Source organism: Balaenoptera borealis, assembly GCF_965194805.1.
Source record: "Balaenoptera borealis genome assembly, chromosome: 15".
Taxonomy (NCBI): domain Eukaryota; kingdom Metazoa; phylum Chordata; class Mammalia; order Artiodactyla; family Balaenopteridae; genus Balaenoptera; species Balaenoptera borealis.
The window spans coordinates 68,727,309-68,749,767 of record NC_138871.1 but is presented as its reverse complement, the minus strand read 5'-3'; the positions used below and the strand labels follow the sequence as shown (position 1 = coordinate 68,749,767).

The window sequence follows — 22,459 nt, the reverse complement described above, 5'->3', positions numbered from 1 at the left end:
TTTCATTTCTGATTTTATTGATTTGAGTCCTCTCCCTCTTTTTCTTGATGAGTCTGGCTAATGGCTTATCAATTTTGTTTATCTTCTCAAAGAACCAACTTTTAGTTTTATTGATCTTTGCTATTGTTTTCTTTGTTTCTATTTCATTTCTTTCTGCTCTGATCTTTATGATTTCTTTCCTTCTGCTAACTTTGGGTTTTGTTTGTTCTTCTTTCTCTAGTTTCTTTAGGTGTAAGGTTAGATTGTTTACTTGAGATTTTTCTTGTTTCTTTAGGTAGGCTTGTATAGCTATAAACTTCCCTCTTAGAACTGCTTTTGCTGCATCCCATAGGTTTTGGGTTGTCGAGTTTTCATTGTCATTTGTCTCTAGGTATTTTTTGATTTCCTCTTTGATTTCTTCAGTGATCTCTTGGTTATTTAGTAACGTATTGTTTAGCCTCCATGTGTTTGTCTTTTTTACGTTTTTTCCCCTGTAATTCATTTCTAATCTCATAGCGTTGTGGTCAGAAAAGATGCTTGATATGATTTCAATTTTCTTAAATTTACTGAGGCTTGATTTGTGACCCAAGATGTGATCTATCCTGGAGAATGTTCCGTGTGCACTTGAGAAGAACGTGTAATCTGCTGTTTTTGGATGGAATGTCCTATAAATATCAACGAAATCTATCTGGTCTATTTTGTCATTTAAAGCTTCTGTTTCCTTATTTATTTTCATTTTGGATGATCTGTCCATTGGTGTAAGTGAGGTGTTAAAGTCCCCCACTATTACTGTGTTACTGTCGATTTCCTCTTTTATAGCTGTTAGCAGTTGCCTTATGTATTGAGGTGCTCCTATGTTGGGTGCATATATATTTATAATTGTTATATCTTCTTCTTGGATTGATCCCTGGATCATTATGTAGTGTCCTTCCTTGTCTCTTGTAACATTCTTTATTTTAAAGTCTATTTTATCTGATATGAGTATAGCTACTCCAGCTTTCTTTTGATTTCCATTTGCATGGAATATCTTTTTCCAAACCCCTAACTTTCAGTCTGTATGTGTCCCTAGGTCTAAAGTGGGTCTCTTGTAGACAGCATATATATGGGTCTTGTTTTTGTATCCATTCAGCCAGTCTATGTCTTTTGGTTGGGGCATTTAATCCATTCACGTTTAAGGTAATTATCGATATGTATGTTCCTATGACCATTTTCTTAATTGTTTTGGGTTTGTTTTTGTAGGTCCTTTGCTTCTCTTGTATTTCCCACTTAGAGAAGTTCCTTTAGCATTTGTTGTAGAGCTGGTTTGGTGGTGCTGAATTCTCTTAGCTTTTGCTTGTCTGTAAAGCTTTTGATTTCTCCATCAAATCTAAATGAGATCCTTGCTGGCTAGAGTAATCTTGGTTGTAGGTTCTTCCCTGTCATCACTTTAAGTATATCATGCCACTCCCTTCTGGCTTGCAGAGTTTCTGCTGAGAAATCAGCTGTTAACCTTATGGGAGTTCCCTTGTATGTTATTTGTCGATTTTCCCTTGCTGCTTTCAATAATTTTTCGTTGTCTTTAATTTTTGCCACTTTGATTACTATGTGTCTCGGCGTGTTTCTCCTTGGGTTTATTCTGTATGGGACTCTCTGTGCTTCCTGGACTTGGGTGGCTATTTCCTTTCCCATGTTAGGGAAGTTTTCGACTATAATCTCTTCAAATATTTTCTCGGGTCCTTTCTCTCTCTCTTCTCCTTCTGGGACCCCTATAATGCGAATGTTGTTGCGTTTAATGTTGTCCCAGAGGTCTCTTAGGCTGTCTTCATTTCTTTTCATTCTTTTTTCTTTAGTCTGTTCCGCAGCAGTGAATTCCACCATTCTGTCTTCCAGGTCACTTATCCGTTCTTCTGCCTCAGTTATTCTGCTATTGATTCCTTCTAGTGTAGTTTTCATTTCAGTTATTGTATTGGTCATCTCTGTTTGTTTGTTCTTTAATTCTTCTAGGTCTTTGTTAATCATTTCTTGCATCTTCTCAATCTTTGCCTCCATTCTTATTCCGAGGTCCTGGATCATCTTCACTATCATTATTCTGAATTCTTTTTCTGGAAGGTTGCCTATCTCCACTTCATTTAGTTGTTTTTCTGGGGTTTTTTCTTGTTCCTTCATCTGGTACATAGCCCTCTGCCTTTTCATCTTGTCTATCTTTCTGTAACTGTGGTTTTTGGTCCACAGGCTGCAGGATTGTAGTTTTTCTTGCTTCTGCTGTCTGCCCTCTGGTGGTTGAGGCTATCTAAGAGGGCCATTTCTAATTTTATTGATTTACGTCCTCTCCCTTTTCTTCTTGATGAGTCTGACTAAGGGTTTATCAATTTTGTTTATCTTTTTAAAGAACCATCTTTTAGTTTTATTGATCTTTGCTACTGTTTTCTTTGTTTCTATTTCATTTATTTCTGCTCTGATCTTTATGATTTCTTTCTTTCTATTAACTTTGGGTTTTCTTTGTTCTTCTTTCTCTAGCTGTTTTAAGTGTAGGGTTAGATTATTTATTTGAGATTTTTCTTGTTTCTTGAGGTGAGATTGAATCGCTATAAACTTCCCTCTTAGAACAGCTTTTGCTGCATCCCATAGGTTTTGGGTCGTTGTGTTTTCATTGTCATTTGTTTCTATGTATTTTTTAATTTCTTCTTTGATATCTTCAGTGATCTCTTGGGTATTCAGTAGCACACTGTTTAGCCTCCATGTATTTGTGTTTTTTACAGTTTTTTTCCTGTAATTGATTTCCAATCTCATAGCTTTGTGGTCAGAAAATATGCTTGATACGATTTCAATTTACTTAAATTTTCTGAGGCTTGATTTGTGACCCAAGATGAGATCTATCCTGGAGAATGTTCCATGTGCACTTGAGAAGAAAGTGTATTCTGCCACTTTTGGGTGGAATGTTCTATAAATATCAATTAGATCTATCTGGTCTTTTGTGTCATTTAAAGCTTGTGTTTCCTCATTTATTTTCTGTTTGGATGATCTGTCCATTGGTGTAAGTGGGATGTTAAAAGTCCCCTACTTTTATTGTGTTACTGTCGATTTCTCCTTTCATGGTTGTTAGCATTTGCTTTATGTATCGAGGTGCTCCTATGTTGGGTGCGTAAACATGTATAATTGTTGTATCTTCTTCTTGGATGATCCTTTGATCATTATGTAGTGTCCCTCCTTATCTCTTGTAACAGTCTTTATTTTAAAGTCTATTTTATCTGATACGAGATTGCTACTTCAGCTTTCTTTTGATTTCCATTTGTATGGAATATCTTTTTCCATCCCTTCACTTTCAGTCTGTATGTGTCCCTAGGTCTGAAGTGGGTCTCTTGCAGGCAGCATATATATGGGTCTTATTTTTGTATATATTCAGCCAGTCTGTCTTTTGGTTGTGGCATTTAATCCATTTACATTCAAGGTTATTATCGATATGTATGTTCCTATTACCATTTTCTTAATTGTTTTGGGTTTGTTTTTGTGGGTTTTTTCCTTCTCTTGTGTTTCTTGCCCCGAGAAGTTTCTTTAGCATTTGTTGTAAAGCTGATTTGGTGGTGCTGAATTCTCTTAGCTGTTGCTTGTCTTAAAAGCTTTTGACTTCTCCATCGAATCTGAATGAGATCCTTGCTGGGTAGAGTAATCTTCATTGTAGGTTTTTCTCTTTCATCACTTTAAGTATATCCTGCCACTCCCTTCTGGCCTGCAGAGATTCTGCTGAAATATCAGCTGATAACCTTATGGGGATTCCTTTGTATGTTATTTTTTGTTTTTCCCTTGCTGCTTTTAATATTTTTTCTTTGAATTTAATTTTTGTTAGTTCGATTAATATGTGTCTTGGTGTGCTTTTCCCAGGGTTGATCCTGTATGGGACTCTCTGTGCTTCCCGGGCTTCGGTGACTATTTCCTTTCCCATGTTAGGGAATTTTTCGACTATAAACTTTTCAAATATTTTCTCAGACCCTTTATTTTTCTCTTCTTCTTCTGGGATCCTTATAATTTGAATGTTGGTGCATTTAGTGTTGTCCCAGAGGTCTCTGAGACTGTCTTAAGTTTAGTGTTGTCCCAGAGGTCTCTGAGATTGTCTTCGATTATTTTCATTCTTTTTTTTTTATTCTGCTCCTCAGCAGTTATTTCCACCATTTTGTCTTCCAGCTCACTTATTCGTTCTTCTGCCTCAGTTATTCTGCTATTGATTCCTTCTAGTGTATTTTTCATTTGAGTTATTGTGTTGTTCATCTCTGTTTGTTCTTTAGTTCCTCTAGATCTTTGTTAAACATTTCTTGTATTTTCTCAATCTGTGCTTCCATTCTATTTCTGAGATTGTGGATCATCTTTACTATCATTACTCTGAATTCTTTTTCAGGTAGATTGCCTATTTCCTCTTCATTTATTTGGTCTTGTAGGTTTTTACCTTGCTCCTTCATCTGTGACATTTTTTTTGCCAATTCATTTTTTTTTATTAATTAATTTATTTTGGCTGTGTTGGGTCTTTGTTTCTGTGCAAGAGCTTTCTCCAGTTGCAGCAAGTGGGGTGCCACTCCTCATCGCGGTGCACTGGCCTCTCACTATCACGGCCTCTCTTGTTGCGGAGCACAGGCTCCAGACACGCAGGCTCAGTAATTGTGGCTCACGGGCCCAGCTGCTCTGCAGCATGTGGGATCTTCCCAGACCAGGGCTCGAACCCGTGTCCCCTGCATTGGCAGGCAGACTCTCAACCACTGTGCCACCAGGGAAGCCCTTTTTTTTTTTTTTTTTTTTTAAATGAGTGGGATTGTGTTCCTGTTTTACTGGTTGTTTGGCCTGAGGCTTCCAACACTGGAGTTTGTAGGCTATTGGGTAGAGAGAGCTGGGTCTTGGTGCTGAGATGAGGACCTCTGTGAGACCTCACTCTGATGAATATTCCCTGGGGTCTGAGTTTCTCTGTTAGTCCAGTGGTTTGGACTCGGAGCTTCCACCACAGGAGCTTCTGCCTGACCCTGGGCTCGCAAACCAAGATCCCGCAAGCCACGTGGGGTAGCAAAAAAAAAAAAAAAAAGAACAATAACAAAGTAAAATAAAATTAGACTAGGAAACTAACAGATATGTTAGAAAGAATGTAACAATAAAAATATAGATGAATCAATAACCGGAAAGTACATTAATACCACAATAGTAAAAAAGAGGAGGAGGGAAAACAAAAAAAAGGGGGGCTGCGGAGGGCGGGGCCTAAGCAAGGGCGAGGTTTGGGTGGTGGGCGGGGCCAATGCTCTAGACTCACAGGGCTGGAAAAGGCCCTGGGAGCTGTGGGGGCGGGGGTGGGGCTTAGGCTCAAGGAAAAGAAGGGGCCCAGGCTGTCCCCCACCCCTTGCCTCAGAGGGCAGGGGACCTCACCTGGGATCCCAGCAGGCTTCCTGGGCTTGAGTGGGCCAGACAAATGCCCTCCTCTTCTCTCCTGCTCCTCAGGTCTGGGGTCTGGGAGGGCCCCTCCTGCCTGCCTCTCCTGTTCTCCCCTTGGCCTCCTACCTATGCCCGCAAAGACCCACGTGGCCTGGAGGGGGGTTTGTAGGGCAGGGTACTGGCCTGGGAGCTCAGCAGGCTCCCAGGGCCCCAGTGGGCCAGGCAATCGCCCTCCACTTGTCTTCCGCTCTTCCTGGAGAGTCCCTCCCGCCTGCCTCTCCTGATCTCCCCAGCCTCAGGGGCGCAGATCCTGTCTGGCCTCCACTTCTCCTCCCCCCTCAGTCCCCCTACATCCTACCAGTTCACTCTGGGGTTCCTCCCATCTCCTTGGGTGTTAGGGTTCTTGACCAGCGGCCGCAGGCACCGTAGTTGTGGGGAGACACTAACTCCACTTCTTCCCACACCGCCATCTTTAGCAATATGAATATTAACAAGCACAACAATTCCAGTGATAATAATAACAGCACTAATAATGTGATCAACAGCAACAGTTAACATTTATTGAAGGCCTACTGTATGCTCTGCTCTTCTTGTTGAATTTTAAACCCAGCTTCAAGTGACTCCATAGTCCCTATGAACACCCCCCTAAACTGTCTCTTTTAAGCTTCTTGAGGTTAGAAACCATGTCTTCCTGAGCCTTTGTTTCGACTTCTGGCCCTGGTGAACACGGTTGGGGATCTGAAGCTAAAAGATGTGGTCACCCTCACGTTCTGTAGTGGCTACAAGGGCCAAGTCATTCAGGTGGCGACTAACCCCTTGCTGGGATAGCCAAGCTCATGGGTTAAGTTGAGGATGATGGAAACCACACAAATTAGACAGCCAGCAACGTCCTTTGCACACGGAGCTCAGTCGTATGATTATTATTATTACCAAGCATAACACTGTCAAGGCTCAGGCCTCACAGCTGACATTACTCCTCATGTCCCTTTGCTAAGACTCTCTTGACAAGTGTCCGGACGTGGGTGTGAAGAGTCGTTAGAAATAAGGAACTGAGCCTGTGGGAGCTTGCCTAGATCAATAAAAAAAAAAAAAAAAAATCAATTGCACTTCTCTCCCCAATCTTATCCTAAAGGAAAAAAACACACATAACTTTCAAGGTTTTTTAAAAATAGACCTTGTAGTAATTCTGCAGCAAATATAAACCATTCAGCACTACTTTTTATTGTTTCCATTAAATCAGCCTGCTTTTAAAGCATTTTTATGGGAGAGAGCAGGAGTAAAAAATGCCAGATCAATGTAAATTTTACTGTAGAGTCCTTTGTTGCTAGTTAATTTTCTGTAATAATAATAACACTTGGCATGTGGTGTGGGGTCTTTTACCCAAGTAGCCCTGGCTTTGTTATTCCTTGTCCTTCAAAATTCCCCAGAAGTTAGATGCATGTGCCCTGGAGAGGATCGGATCTGGATGGAAACTAGGTTTCAGGTTGATTCGGGATGTGGTTCCCACAAGCCTGTGGTGGAAGGGTTGCCCTGAGGCTGAGGGTGGCCTCTGGCTCTGCTGGAGGGGAGCTGTGGGAGCAGAGGGGTGCTGAGACAGGGTTGGCCTCCCTGGGGCCACAGTGGACTCTATTGCGACCTTAGCACTGGCGGCTGGAAAGCAGTTTTGATTTACATCAGAGATATTGTATGGGTGACAGGCATCCAGAAGGTGGCCCAGCTTTCCTGAGGTGGGAGCTAAGAAAATGTTCCCGAACTGTGTTTCCCCTAATTCTTCTGTCGTGCTTTTGAGCAAAGAAAAAAATTGAATGGTTTTGGGCTCTTCTGCTTGGTCTCTCTTTAGCTTCTTCTAATTTTACCGTCTCCCTCCCTCCCTCCCTCCTTCCCTTTCTTCCTCCCTTCCCTCCTTCCCTCCTTCCTCCCTTCCTTCTTTCCCTCCTTCTTTCCTTCCCTCCTTCCCTCCTTCTTTCCTTCCCTCCTTCCCTCCTTCTTTCCTTCACTCTTTCCTTCCTTTCCTTCTCTCCTTCCTTCCTTCCCTCCTTCTTTCCTTCCTTCCTTCCTTTCCTTCTCTCCTTCCTTCCTTCCTTCTTCACTCCCTCCCTTCCCTTTTTCTTTCCTTCCTTCAGAAGAAATATATTAATTAAGAGTGGAAACTTTGGAGGCAGACTTCCAGTTTTATAATCTCAATTTTGCCTCTTACTGGCTGTGACCTCTGGCCAGCTACCTACCTAAACTCTCTGTGCCCAGTTCCATCATTAAGAAGTGGGGATAATAATAGAGCCTTATAGGGGTGTGGTGAAGACCATGTGGGTTAAGACATGTACAGTACTTAGCTGACACTCAGTAAGCATTAGCTAATACTGTTATTATTATGTTAGTGTTTCTTTTCTCTCTTACACCCACTATGGTGGATGACCTTACAAGGAATGACTTTACAAGAAGGTGAAACAGGAGACTGACCATGTGTGATGGGCTTTCAGGGATTTGGGGAGAGCCTCCCACCCCAGAACACCAAAACTTTTGGGATTCCTTCCAGTCTCCCATGTGGAGCTGAAGAGACAAATGCACAAATGCAGATACCCCAGGGAACATTGTGCCAGGCACTCAATATACATTTCATTTATTTGTGTGTGTGTGTGTTTATTTACATTCTGTTTCATTCCAGAAAGGATTTAAGGCAGCTATTTTACTTTATCTCATTTAATTTTCACAATAAATGCATGAAACAGATATTGTCATCCCTATTTTATAAGAGAGAAAATTGAGGCTCAGAGAACTTATAAACTTGCCCATGTAGTAAATGGTAAGAGGCGATATGAACCGAAGACAATTTATCTTCAAAACTGTTGCACTTTCTACTATATTGCACATGGGTGTAAATTTATGTTAAATGTAAATAGCTAGTTTTATAGAAGAGCTTTTTAGTGGGTTGGGGGTGGCTAGTATTTGAAGAATAGCAGTGCTCAGAAAAGGCCGTATCCAAGAAGTATTTTGGCTTCTCCCCGTGCTGACCCAGGCTGTCTAATTCCTTCTCTCCTCTAGTTCCACATTGTCATAACCAGGTTAGAATACATGGGTTTGTGGGAGGGAGGCAGATATCCACCCTGGTCCCTGGCTGAGAGTTTTTTCCTACATTCTATATACCAGGCCACGAAGAGGAGACTGAGAGTCGACCTCTGCAGACCTCGCCCCTAAATCACTGGGGGTGGGGTGGAGGGGAGTAGACTGATCATAGCCACAGTTGTAAGAAAAAATGTTAGTAGAAGAAATGTTCTTAAATGACCTCCTGGTGACCAATTTGCTTGCTGGATTAGCATAATCTCTACATTCTATTTTCAGTGGAACACCCTTGCTCTGAATGTTTAAGGTTACTGAATGTTCAAGGTTACTCTCTAGTATCCTATACTTTCCACCCCTATCACTTGAGCTACTTTAGCTATTCCCAATTCTGTTTATGCCAATTGTACTCATTAAGTTGATACAACATGAGCAAGAAAAATTGGAATTACTTTGTGAAGACTAGTAGAGGTAAGTCACTAAAAATAATTGCTGTTTAACTAGATGTGAATGGGGCAACAGAAAAGATCAAGGGAAACTACCCTTAAAAATCCCAAAACCTTCAGATTGGTTCACGAGTATTCTAAAATTATTTCCATCTTAGAGAAATTGAAACTGAAAATCGTGGCTGTGGTGTCATGGTGTCATGAATTTGACTTATACGGAAAGACAGTGCAAAACTCCCAATCAACAGGGCCACACTGGAAGCAAAGGCCTTGGCCCTACAGCAAGAGACTGGTGAATTAGCACATGCTTAGAAATTGCAAATTAAAATAAAATGTTTGAGGGTGTAAGTTGATTCTCAAGCAACTATTGGTTTTAAGCTTATTGTCCAAGAACATTTCTTTGCTCTAGTTTGTATTTTAAAATACCTAGAGGGCTTCCCTGGTGGCTCAGTGGTTAAGAATCTGCCTGCCAATGCAGGGGACACGGGTTCGAGCCCTGGTCTGGAAAGATCCCACATGCCGCGGAGCAACTAAGCCCATGGGCCACAACTACTGAACCTGTGCTCTAGAGCCTGCGAGCCACAACTACTGAGACCGAGTGCCACAACTACTGAAGCCTGCACGCCTAGAGCCTGTGCACTGCAACAAGAGAAGCCACCGCAGTGAGAAGCCCGCACACTGCAACGAGGAGTAGCCCCCACTCGCCGCAACTAGAGAGAGCCCGCGTGCAGCAACAAAGACCCAATGCAGCCAAAATAAATAAATAAATAAAAATTAAAAAAAAAAACATAGAGGATTCACTAGTGGTTTTCTTTTTTTTAAAGGAGGGAACACTGATTACTTAGGCAAAAAATCAAGTGAGAGAAAACTTCTTCAAGTCAGAAGTAGTGAGCCTGAGAGTCCTGAGGCCCCCTTCCATTTCTCTGAATTTTGGATTAGGTCCCATGCCAGTCACTATCTCCTCCAGCATCCCATGAGCCTCTCCCATCGGGGGCTGTGTGGAGGGACCAGCTGGATTCTGGGCCGGGGAAGTGAGAAGGGAGAGAGTTTGGTTGGTACCAGCATCCCAGGAATCATTTAAAATTACAGAAGAGAGCACAGGAGGGGATTCCAGCGGGGTTCCCCATTCCACAGATTTATCAGACAGTCTCTCTGGCAGGGTAGGTGGTGGATTTTCTCTGAGTAGAGGCTCAGGTGATCATTTTGCCCATGGAACTTTTTCTGTATGGAGGTTTGGGCACATCACCCACCAGCAGCCAGTGGGAGTCTGGAATCTGTTTTCCTAACTTTCTCTTCCTTCCAATAAAATCTTAGCACCATCTGTTCTTTTCAAATACAATCATTTCTTTCAAGCCAACTCAATGCAGTTAGTTCTTTTGTTTCTGTTTTTTAAAAATACATCCTCCCCAGAGCCAGATAAAGAAGATAAAGAAAACACTGAAACCTGAAATGTGGCCATTTTCTGGAGGATCCCTCCTTTGTCCCAGTCTGCCTCCAGCTTGAGCCCTGAGTCCTGAGTGGGGCAGGGGTTGGAGCTTTAAACCTGTGTCCCCGCCTCAAGGCCCAGGAATTGAGCCCAGGCAAGCTGTCCTCCTTGCCTGTGCTCAAATGAGAGCCAGTCTCCCATCTTGCTCCCTAGAGAACCAGCCTAAATGCCATTTAATGCGTTAAAGTATTGATTCATTCAGTGTGAACTCAAGCCTCTGTGCCAAGCAAAATGCTGACGCCCAAGCCCAGAGGAGGCTCCATTTCAGTCATAAATTTCTGGCCAAGTCAGGCCACTGTGCTAAAACCGTATACGGTAGGGTAGACCTGGCCATAAACTGCGGCCCTGTAAGCAAATTCTGGGGCTGGGATAGTGGTCAGCTGGAAAAGGATGGAGGGCCTTGGCCAGGTGGGGTTAGGACAGCCCACAGTTTGTCCCCACTGAAGATGATCCCCCATTTCACACTCTGCTCCTGTATTGCCCCTTTGCCGGGTGGCCATCCAGGGGCGTGGAGGCAATTGCCAGAGGCATTGATGGACCATATCCCGAGCCCCTTGGCACAGAGAGGCTCAGTGGCCCTGCTAGAGCTTAAACTGTACTGTGGCATGTATAGTAGCTGACGTTATTGTGGGGTTGAAAGATGTAAATCTGGTATGAATCTTGGAAACCTTGGAAATCACCATATTGAATCCTGTCACGTGGCAGAGAAGGACTGAGGCCTGAACTATTCTCCTCTACTCTGTAGACACAGGAAGGTTCTATTCTATACATTGTGTCTGGAATAATGTCTTTAAAACTCAAGCATGATCATGCTCTCCATTGCCCTCAAGACCCGTCTCTGGTTCCCCGTATATGGCAGGGCTCTTTCCTGCCCCTGTGCATGTGCTCAGGGGGTTCCCTGTACCCAGAATCCCTTTTCTATGTTTTCTCTACTGGGCTGTTCTTCATTGATTAAGGAATCCATCTTCCAGGTTGGACCGAATGACTGGTACAGGGGAGCAAGGGCAAGACGTGCCTGACTCTCCCTGGGGTGTTTTTAGAAAAGCTTCTTGAAGGAAGTGACATTTGTTATTTTTGGCTGGTCTACTCTGGTCCTAGAAGGGATGTTTAGAAATGGTGGTGTTTTGTGTTGAATTGTGTCGCTCCAAAAAGCTATGTTGAAGTCCTAACCCCCAGTGCCTCAGAATGTGACCTTATTTGGAAATAGAGTCTTTAGAAAGGTAATCAATTGCAAATGAGGTCATCAGGGTGGGCCCTAATCCAATATGACCATGTTCTTATAATAAGGGGATTATAATAAGGGGAAATTTGGACACAGAGACAGACACACACACAGGGAGAATGCCACATGAAGATGAAGGCAGAGGTTTGGGGCGATGCATCTACAAGTCAAGGAACTCCGAAGATTGCCAACAAACCACCAGAAACTCGGAGAGAGGCGTGGAGCAGATTCTCCCTCACAGCCCTCAGAAGGAACCAACCCTGGTGCCACCCTGAGCTTGGACTTCCAGAACTGTGAGACAGTTAAGGTTTGTTGTTTAAGCCACCCAGTTTGTTATAGTTTGTTCTTTCTTATGGTAGCCCTAGCAAACCAATATAGGTGGATAGTTCAAAATCATCCCCACCAGAATGTAAGTTGGTACAGCCACTATGGAAAACAGTATGGAGGTTCCTCAAAAAACTAAGAATAGAATTACCATATGATCCAGCAATCCCACTCCTGGGCATATATCCAGACAAAACTCTAATCCAAAACGATATATGCACCCCTGTGTTCATAGCAGCACTACTGACAATAGTCAAGACATGGAAGCAACTTAAATGTCCACTGACAGATGAATGGATAAAGAAGATGTGGTACATATATATAATGGAATACTAGTCAGCCATAAAAAAAAGAAATAATGCCATTTGCAGCAATACAGATGGACCTAGAGATTATCCTACTAAGCGAAGTAAGTCAGAAAGAGAAAGACAAATACCATATGATATCACTTATATGTGGAATCTAGAATATGACACAAATGAACCTCTCTATGAAACAGAGACAGACTCACAGACATAGAGAACAGACTTGTGGTTGCCAAGGGGGCGGGGGTTAGGGAGGGATGGAGTGGGAGGCGGGGGTGAGCAGATGTAAGCTATTATACATGGAATGGATAAACAACAAGGTCTTACAGTACAGCACAGGGAACTATATTCAGTATCCTATGATAAACCACACGGAAAAGAAAAACAAATCCCCCCCTAAGTGGAGAAACAAACATTACAGTATTTTTACCGATGGTGGATGATGAGTGGCATCATCCCTCTCCGTGACGGCCCCCGCCATGGACAGGCAGCCCACAGGCTACTGGGAAAAGAGTTCATTCCTCGCACAGGAGCCCCATTTTCCTTGGGGCCAGAAAGAGCGCTGGGCACTTTCCTACACATTTACCTCAGGCTCCCAGAGGAACAATATCACCTTCACCTTGGGGAGGCCCCACTTTAGAATGACAATACAAAGTGCTGGCTAATAACCCAGGAGCCAGGGGCCCATTAGATTCGCCTGGGTAATGCTCATACCTTTAAGCCATGCTTGAAGAAACTAATGGAATTTGAACTTCAGGATTCTACTGTGTCAGCCGTGTGGGAGCTCTCTAGAACGTAGCAGACGGAACCACTTGAGAGGCCCTGAGATTGTGCCCATGGTGTGTTTAGCCAGGAGCCAATTTCTGGGCTGAAATTTCCACCACCAGTTCTCACACGACAGGAAAGGGTCAGCTCAAAAGAGTGACCCGGAACTTTGCAAGGATGCGCTAGAAGCAGAGCACTTGCGAAGCAGGGCCAGAAAGATGTGGGCTGGGGTTAGGGGTGGGCAGGAATCCCTAGGCGTGGGCCAAGCTTTCCTCCCCCCTCTCAATTCATCTTGGACTGTGAATATTTATAATAAGAAAGCCTTGAACACTCAGAATCTTTTGACATTGGCCCTGGCCCTATATACTGGAAGCTGCAATTTTCTGGAAAGGGCAGGCTCCCTGTTCCCCCTTCAGTGGTCTATTTAATCAACAAGGGCTTGGGGAACACTCACCTGTAAGACAGGAATAGCCCACCTTCCTTCACCTGCCTCCCAAGGGATGTATGCCTCTCAGAGTGCCTTAGAAAGGGCTGCCTGGGCGTCTACTGTATTACAAAGGTCACCATAGCCACCGGTAAGGCTGAAATGCAGTTTTGTCAAAACCAAGGCGAGCAGAGACCTCCAAAGAGTCAAAACAACTGACTCCTGGGGATGAGGTTGTAAGACCCGCCTTTCTGCTCAGGCCTTGTACTGATAGATCATGGAAGCTGGAGCCTATCCAATGGTTTGGCATGTTTCTCGTGGAGCCCAGAGGGCAAGCAGAGTCCTCTTCCCCTCCCCAGTCTAAGGCATCCTCAAAGGACAGAGGACTGCAAGAGCAGACGGTGACAAAGGCTGGGCAAAGTCCAGCACAGGAGCTCCTGGCTAGTGTGAGCACTGTGGGTGGTTCCAAAGCTCTGCTGACAGCTTGCAGCAGGTTCAGAGACATCATTCAAAACAGCCCTGAGCCTTTGATTCAAGGGGCTGGTTGCCTCTGCACCGAGCAGGTGGCAGACACTCATCTCCGGCTCTTCACACTCACAGAGCAGGGGCTGGGTAGCAGGCGCTGCTGTCGGTGGACCCTGAAGGATGTGGAAGGGATCTGTGTTCTGCTAGCATCTCTGCCTTTGGAAACCCGCCAGTGGTATCATCCAGCAATGATGGTAATACTTGCTATATTGTTATTAGATTATTATAACTGTTATAATGCTGACCACTCTTGGACAAAAAGGAACTCTACACAGCCATCTCATTTAATACTCTTAGGGGCTGTGAGAGGTAGGAGTTGGTGCCCCATTGTACAGATGAGGAAACTGAGATTCCAGCAGGCGAATTATCTTGCTCTCGATTTAGTAAGCAACATTTCATAAGCTGAGATTCAAACTCTGGCCTGTCAAACTTGAAGTCCGTGGATGTCTCTCTATGCCTTGGCTTCCCACAGAAACAGGATGTAGCCTGGGCTGCTGTAGGAGATGATGAGGCTGGCCTCAGACACTCAGAGATCCCACATCTTCAGAGCTGAGAGGTATCCCAGAGATGGCTGAGATAGTTTCTTGAGGGCCCACTGCATGCAGAGCACAGAACTTACTGCATGTATCAGGAGATCTAGACCAGAGATGGACTCAGGGTGAAGATGGATCCCCAGTCCAGAATCCTCAGGTTCACAGGGTGAGTGCTTCTTGGGACAGCCGTGGGACCACTGCCTCAGCACACTGGCTCCCATCTGAGTGGCTCCATGTTGCCACACACACCCTCTCACCTGATTCTTACAGCCCCCCTGGGGGACAAGAACACAGGTGCTCTTATCCTCTGTCCCACAGCCAGGCAGAGTGGAATAAAGGGTTACAGGGCTTGCTCAGAGGACTAGATAGGAAGTGCCAGAGCTTGGTCTCGTGATTCCCAGGCTGGTGCTCTCTTCTCCATCCCCTGAAGACTCCAGAAACAGGAAGGGCCTCAGCGTGTGGGGATTGGCTGCCATGATGTCTGCCTGACATTGGTACGTGTGGAGCCTCGCTAATGATGTTCTGTTTCTAGAGCCATCCCTTGGTGGGGGCATGAAAAGCATGTGTGTAGGAAGGGGCCTGGGAAAAATCCGAGTTGGGAGCCTCCTCTTTCCCTGGCATTTTTACATGGATGAAAATAAATATCAGTTCTTATAGGACAGGGATAATATACAACTCTTCCCATTTTACAGATGAGAAAATTGAGGCATGAAAAGCAGAAGGAAATGGAACCCAGTTTTTTAAATAGAAAAAGATCACAGACGTTAGAAACTTAGGGCCAGTATCTGACACCTAATCCTCGTTGCCTCTTACTGAACTGAGTAAAGCTAACTGGGGCCCTTTAGTCCTCACCTATGACTTGGCTCTGTTTGTGGTTTGTGGGCAGGTGCCTTGGGTGGACCAGGGGCTAAAGTCCCGTACTGAATTAAATTATATGTCACTGTATCCTTTAGTATCAAGTACATCATCTAATTTAAAAGATCTTATTACTTATTTTCCTTTATTATAAAAGTCTTTAGAGCATGCACACATACTCCTGTCGATCTGATATCAAATATTAGTAGAATTTAATATCTTATTTTTAGATGAGTAATACATATAAGTTGCTATGTTAATAGTACCCCCAATGAATCATTTTGCCCATGGGGTGACTACACTCTGTTTGGACATGCCCCTTAGTCCATTGCCTTGTTAGATCAATACTCTTGAGTGATGAAGGCTCTTCGTGCTTTGGTCCAGTCCACTAATTGTCTTCTCACAGGTTGTGCCAGCCAGTGCAGAAAATCCCTCTGTAGCCTGTAAAGGGCTGCTGACAGAGGGCCTGGGGTACCTCCTCGCCAAGGTCGGGGAATCTCATTCCCTCTTGGCTGCCTTCACTCAAGGTCAGGACTTGGAGCATCAGTGTATGAAGCCCTGAGTCCTGGGTTTTCTCTTTTCCTCCCAAGCTTCTTTGGTGAATTCCCCTTTTCCCAGTCTGAGCTCTGTCCCCCACCCAGCCCACTGTCAAACAGAAGCAAATGTTTTTGGCCCCACAATTAAACCTTCTTTCAGCAACTGGTGACTCTGGATACAGAGCGGTGCACTTCTCCCATACAAATTGCTGTCACCAGATGTAAAGCACTAGTGGCACCTCAGAGGTGGCTCCTTTAGCTACTCCTGCCCCCAGCATTCTGTCTTAGCCCCTTCACTACACCCTGGTCCAGCTGGATGTTTGGGAAGAGGGTAAGAGCTTGCTGTCACTCCAGCTCTTCTCTCTTCTCTGTGACATGGCTGCCCTTCGCAGGCTGTTGCTGCTCCTGTATCCTCTTTCTCTCCTTGGTGATGGGGTCCCTTTCCAATACTGTACAGCCCCTCAGATAACACCTGCTTTTACTTTCCCCCAAACACCACAGGGCTCCCTAGGGCTCAGTTAAAGGATCTCTCCCCTCCCTGACCCTCCCACCTGAATCCTCCAATCATATTCCTTTAAGCTATTTCCCATGGAAAAATTCTCAATACCATTTGCATGTTTCCAGAACTGTACAGCTTTCACAACAAGCATGGTGGGACATGCACATCCTAGTGCATTAACTTCGTGCTTCCTATTGGGGAGTGGAGGGGGAGGGGTAGATGGAGGTACAATCCCTGAACTTCCAATTCCCTGTGAGGGGAGACTCCTAAGAACCCTCCCAGGTTCCTCGGTGGGACTGCTTGTTAGACCTGGTATCTTCAAACCGGGCCCATGGCTAAAGCCTCATAAGCAAGATTCCAAAAGGGGGTGACACCTTGAGTATTGAGTATTGAGATTGGCCCAATCCCGGGGGTCACTGTGTGGAAATAATTGAAGTCTTTTAACAGAGGTGTCTAAGAGAGCGATTAAAAGGGAATTGCAATTATTGAGCCCAGAGGTAACATTTCAGAACTGGCCCATAAATCCCGCTTTGACATGGAATTTAAAACTCCCCAGTGGTCTCCAATGCCATATTAAAAGAGCTTTAATACTAAGAAGTAGAAATAATGAATGATAATCAGGGTGTTGTTTCTAGGAGTAGGGGCAGCCCTGAGGGCCAGGCTGGCAGGGAACCACAGGTTTGCATTTGGTTGTGTTTTACATCCCTCACTTCACAAAAGAGCAGTGCAGGCAGGGAGGGCGGGCTTGGCAGAAGGGTGTTGAGTGAAAACCTGGCAGAGCCATTCCCCAGTGCACTCCAGCTCCAGCTCTGCTGAAAGCCACGGGTGCAGTTGGCTGTTGTCTGTTGCGCAGCTGCTCTGCGCCAGGCCCTGCAGGGAGCAGCTGCTGGGTGAGGGCTGGCCCGGGAGCTGACTTGGACAGGCAGCAGGGCTCCTAGGAAGAGCGCTGGGCTGAGAGTCCAGAGATCCTGGCTTGAGATCCGGCTTTTTCACTGGCTGGAGGGTTGGCCAAGTCACCTCACCTCTCTGCTCACGGTTCCTCTATTTCACTGACTTCCTCACAGGACTGTTGGAAGGACTACATGGTAGAATGAATAGGAGAGTGCTTTGAAAATATATGTTATAATAGATTTCTATTGTTTTGATATCTGGTACTCGCCTCGATGTGGTCGTTCTCCTCTGGACGTCTTTTAAGTTTGTTCCTTTACAATTCGTCGACAAAAATACAGCTAGATGACTCCTGAAGCTGCTTTCAGCTCCTGGATACTAGGACGATGGCAGTGCCCTGCACTGGATTGGCTGATCCAGGGAATGCTGGTCAACCCTACCTAGGATTTGGTTCTGCACCTGCAGCCCCTTAGGGTGTTGTCTTCTCAAGCAGCTGCAGGACACCAGGGCTTTATGTTAACTTGTAATCAATCGGAATCTCTCCCCCTTCCCACCCCTCTCTAATCCTCTTCCCACAAACTGTTTCCAAGCCAGATTTTCCAGATCTTATAGGTTGTGGCTCAAAGCAGCAGATTGTTTTGAACCTGAGTGCAGGACCATCACATTTCCTGCAGCAAATTTTAACTGGTTTGGTTTCCAGAATTTAGAATCTGTAGTATTAGCCTTCCTACCAAGCTTGGTGTCATCAGTAGATCAGCCCCCCTATGAAATGAGATAATGAACATGTAGCTTCTAGAATGTCATAGGTCTGAACAAATGTTGATTCCCTCTCTGCCACCATTTCGGTCATGCATCAAAAACATGGAAGAGTCGTCAAAGGTCAAGGCAGAGCCCTTTCTCATTTCTCTTAGAGACACCTTTCAGATGGACAGAGCTCACTCACTATGCCTCTTTTGGATACAAGTGTTCAGTTTGCTGCAGACTCATCTACCAGAATATTAAGGGAAACACTGTCAAATGGGTGCTTAAATCAAGATGCTCTGTCTGTCACTTTTGCTTATCCTCCTAATCTCACACCCCTTCTGAAGAAAGTGTTTTCCAGGACTGGCTTTAGGTAAGCCTGTGTTGACTCTTGGAATCACTGCATTCTTTTCTGAAAGTTCCAAAACTACTTCTTCAGCAACTTGTTTAGAATTTAACTGGGGTTAATATTTTTAAATTCAAAAAATTTTCTGACTGACGCCTGATGTAAATAGAACCCTAAAAATATAGCATTGAGATCCTTGCATTTAAACCTAAAAATAAAATTGTCTATAAAAGGAAATCTAGTCAGATTAGCCTAGTTTCATCTTATATACAGAGCATATAACTATGCACTCCAACAGGACACTTTACAGTTTATGCTGGGTTGGTATAAAAATCTGACTTTGAACAATTAATGTGGCCACCCAACATGTGGAGGTCCTGTTACATAAATCTGTAACAAGTGTTTTAGTGGTAGGGCAAAGGGAGAATAACACAGGAATCCTACCCTCAAGGAATGTTTTAGTTGTGAAGGCTAAAGAGGTAGCATGGAATAAGAAATAGATAAGCCCAAGGTGCATACAAGCAATTTCACTGAATTCAATAAACACTTACTGAGCATATTGTGTACGAGGCACGCGGTAGGTCCTGGATATAGATGAGACATAGTTCCTGCCCTAAAGGGACTTATATTCACATGTTGAGACTGCTTAAGAAAATTCAAAGTCAGGGAGAGCCTAGCTCAGCATGGGATAAGATTAATTAGGAGGAAATTTGAAGGAAATAGAGGCAGGGAAAAGACAGTCCAAGTAGGCATCATGACACAAGGAAAAGTACGTTAGTCCTTCAGTTTCCATCACCTGATTGTTCCAGAGTTTTAAAGTTCAAATCCCCAAAACGGAGACAATGGTAAAAAATGTCGAGAGAGAAGCGCAATTCAAGTTTGACAAGAAATAGATAATGTTACAGGTCAGGGAATCCGTTTCAAAATAAGACTTTCTTTTTGACAGTGTCCTTTTAAATGATGTGACTCTGGGGACTTTTCCTCTGTCAGCATCTGCCACCCTACACAATAATTAGCCAGCGACACATTTTCTTTGTTGTTCATTAAAGATTAATGAGGGGCAGAGCTTCAGGCCTGGTTAGATGGAGAAACCCTGAAGGGTTCATTTGAACCTTTCATATCTGTTCCTTTTGGAAATTCTGATGAACAGGTTTTCAGTACAACAATGCCATCTGCCTTCTAACCTACAATAGGTCTTTGGTGGAAACTCAGACATTTCTGCCAGGTTGTCTCCCACCATTAGCTTAAAAGCACATGCATGGAAGGAGGCAGAACAGATGTTTGGAGCTCTGCAGTGGGTTGCGCACATTTCATGCCGGGGTGATGGGCATTTTCAGCAAAGCGTGTCTCCTCACTCTGTGCTACGTTCCTAAGGTACCATCAAGGTAGCAAGGCGCCACTGTGCAAACACAGCAAGCTCTGGCTCATTTGGAAGCAAGTCCTCCTCTATCTATTTATATTGTTCTAACTGTTGGATTTCTGCTTAGTTCTCCTCCTGCAGACAGCCTCACCAGGAGAGACTGAGAGGTGATAAAGGAAAGTTTATTTAACAAAAGGGATAAAAGAAAACTAATAAAAGTTTAAATACTTCTAGTTAAAAGTAAGCAGTTGATCAGTGGATGAATGGATAAAGAAGATGTGGCACATATATACAATGGAATATTACTCAGCCATAAAAAGAAATGAAATGGAGGCATTTGTAATGAGGTGGATGGAGTTAGAGTCTGTCATACAGAGTGAAGTAAGTCAGAAAGAGAAAAACAAATACAGTATGCTAACACATATATACGGAATCTAAGGAAAAAAAAAAAAAAAGGCCATGAAGAACCTAGTGGCAAGACGGGAATAAAGACACAGACCTACTAGAGAATGGACTTGAGGATATGGGGAGGGGGTGGGGGGGGATGTGACAGGGTGAGAGAGTGTCATGGACATATATACACTACCAAATGTAAAATAGATAGCTAGTGGGAAGCAGCCGCATAGCACAGGGAGATCAGCTCGGTGCTTTGTGACCACCTAGAGGGGTGGGATGGGGAGGGTGGGAGGGAGGGAGATGCAAGAGGGAAGAGATATGGGAACATATTGTATATGTATAACTGATTAACTTTGTTATAAAGCAGAAGCTAACACACCATTGTAAGGCAATTATACTTCAATAAAGATGTTTAAAAAAAAAAAAAAAGTAAGCAGTTGAAAATAATGGAGAGAGGAATGATACAGAAGACTCTGGAATAATTAATGCCTTTCTGAAATTTACAAGGCCCTGGCCCTTTAAGATTAGCACATGCGAATGGATTCAGGCTGATTTAAATCTTGCTACGCAGAATGATGCCTGATTTGGTCCACTTTCTGCTCTTTTCTGTCTTTCATTTTCTGAATTTGGCACTGTTTAGCATCTTGTACAATGCCCTGTACCCAGAGGAGCTCAAAATCCATTAATAGACGATGTTGATGATGCCAATAATCAGAGCTGAGAGCTGTGATTGTATTATAAGCAAAGCATTTGACTCATTGCAGAGCCAGCAAGGCCCAGAGTGACATTTCTCCATCCCTATCACTGATGAGCATGACCTTGGGACAAGTCACCCCTTACTGTTCCCTGGGGATGCAATTCAGGGAAGGCCATGGCACCTTCTATAGAAAAGGTCACAGGAACGAACACATCATTCCACCAAATACGCCTGTGTCTTCCCTAGGCTTCTCTGGGACTCTGACCTCCTGAAGCCCCTCTCCCACACCTCTTCACTCTCCATTCCTTCTGCCCAGAACCCCTTTGCACTGAGACTCCTTAGGATTTGAGGTGGAATGAAAATCTATGAGGCTATGAGCTGAACTGTTCCCAGCCCATTCTCAAGATGGCCTTCAGTAAATATGAGGTCCCTCTTAGGCTCAGGGGCCTCAGTCTGACAGATGACTAACACTTCTGAAGTCAGGTCCAACCATCTCTGATGGTTTCTCTACTCATCTGCAGAGTCTGCGTGGAGCTGAGATGGCTGCCCAATTCATGGACCTTCTGTATTATGAAATTAAAACAGAATTTTCAGGAAAGAACAGGCCTGAACATTGATGGGGAGGCAGAACTTCCTGCTCCCCCATCCGTGGCAGACTCTGATCTTGTCCATGTGTCAGCCGTCCCCATTAGCAGCACATCTGATTCTGTGCATGGAGTCCACATGCATCACCTGTGCTCCTTGCTCAATCCTGGGCAGGCAGAACTGTCCCTCAGCTCTCTAGCCAACACTTCCAGCTGCCTAGAATTCATAACTTTCTGATCTGAGGCAGTTCTTTATCTTCTTAGCAGACCATATTTTCCACCCAGGCTCAACCATAAGTAAACCTATGAATTTATCCCCTATGGGTGAGATGTGCAACATCCCAGATAAGGGCTTCAGGAAACCTGGCTTCTAATTCCACCTTTGTTGCTGTTCATAGTCAACATTTACTTAGTTCTAATTAGGTGCTGGACGTTGTGTTAAGCACTTCTATCCATTTTTTTCATTCAACCTTCACCATATGAGGTAGCTCTATCATGATGAGGAAACAGAAATTGAAGAAAGTTAGGTGATTTGCTAGTCATCCAGCTAGTAACAGATGTAGAGTGTGAACCAAGGACTCAGGTCTGCCCAACTTCAAAACTACTGCTCTTAACCACTACCTGGACTGCCTCCTGGCCCATGTGGGACCAGGCAAGCTCCTTTGGGTCTCTGGGACCTGGTTTCTTCTTTATTTGCAAAATAGGGGCGTAGGTCTAGGCCTTCCCAAGGGACCTCCAGTTCCCACATGCTATAGATCAAGTCCTCACAACACTCTCTTTGACCAGCAGCCTTTTCTACCCACATTCCATTCAGAGCTTCCTGGGCTTGTGCCCTCTTGCTATGGGGCCGCTGACTTTTCTCTCCCCCATGTGCCATGTCATGGCGGCCCAGCCATCACATCACCTGGCAACTCCTCCATCTTCCTCTGCCTCACCTTGGATGAGTGTAGATTTTAGAGAGAAGGTGAGCCAAATAAAGGCCAATACCTCATGGTGTGCCTTGGAAACCAAACAGTGACAGACACCCTTAGGACTGGAGGCACAGAAAGATGTGTCACCGCAGTCAAAGGAGGAAGAGTGAGCAGGCTCCGGGGTGGGGTCTGGGAAGATTC

General features: G+C 44.4%; 1 pseudogene across 1 annotated transcript in view; it reads right to left on the bottom strand.

Moving 5' to 3' along the window:
- LOC309612085 (homeobox protein Mohawk pseudogene) overlaps nucleotides 1-22,459 on the bottom strand; it is a 210,909-nt pseudogene that overhangs the window by 97,715 nt on the left and 90,735 nt on the right. The window lies entirely within an intron of this gene.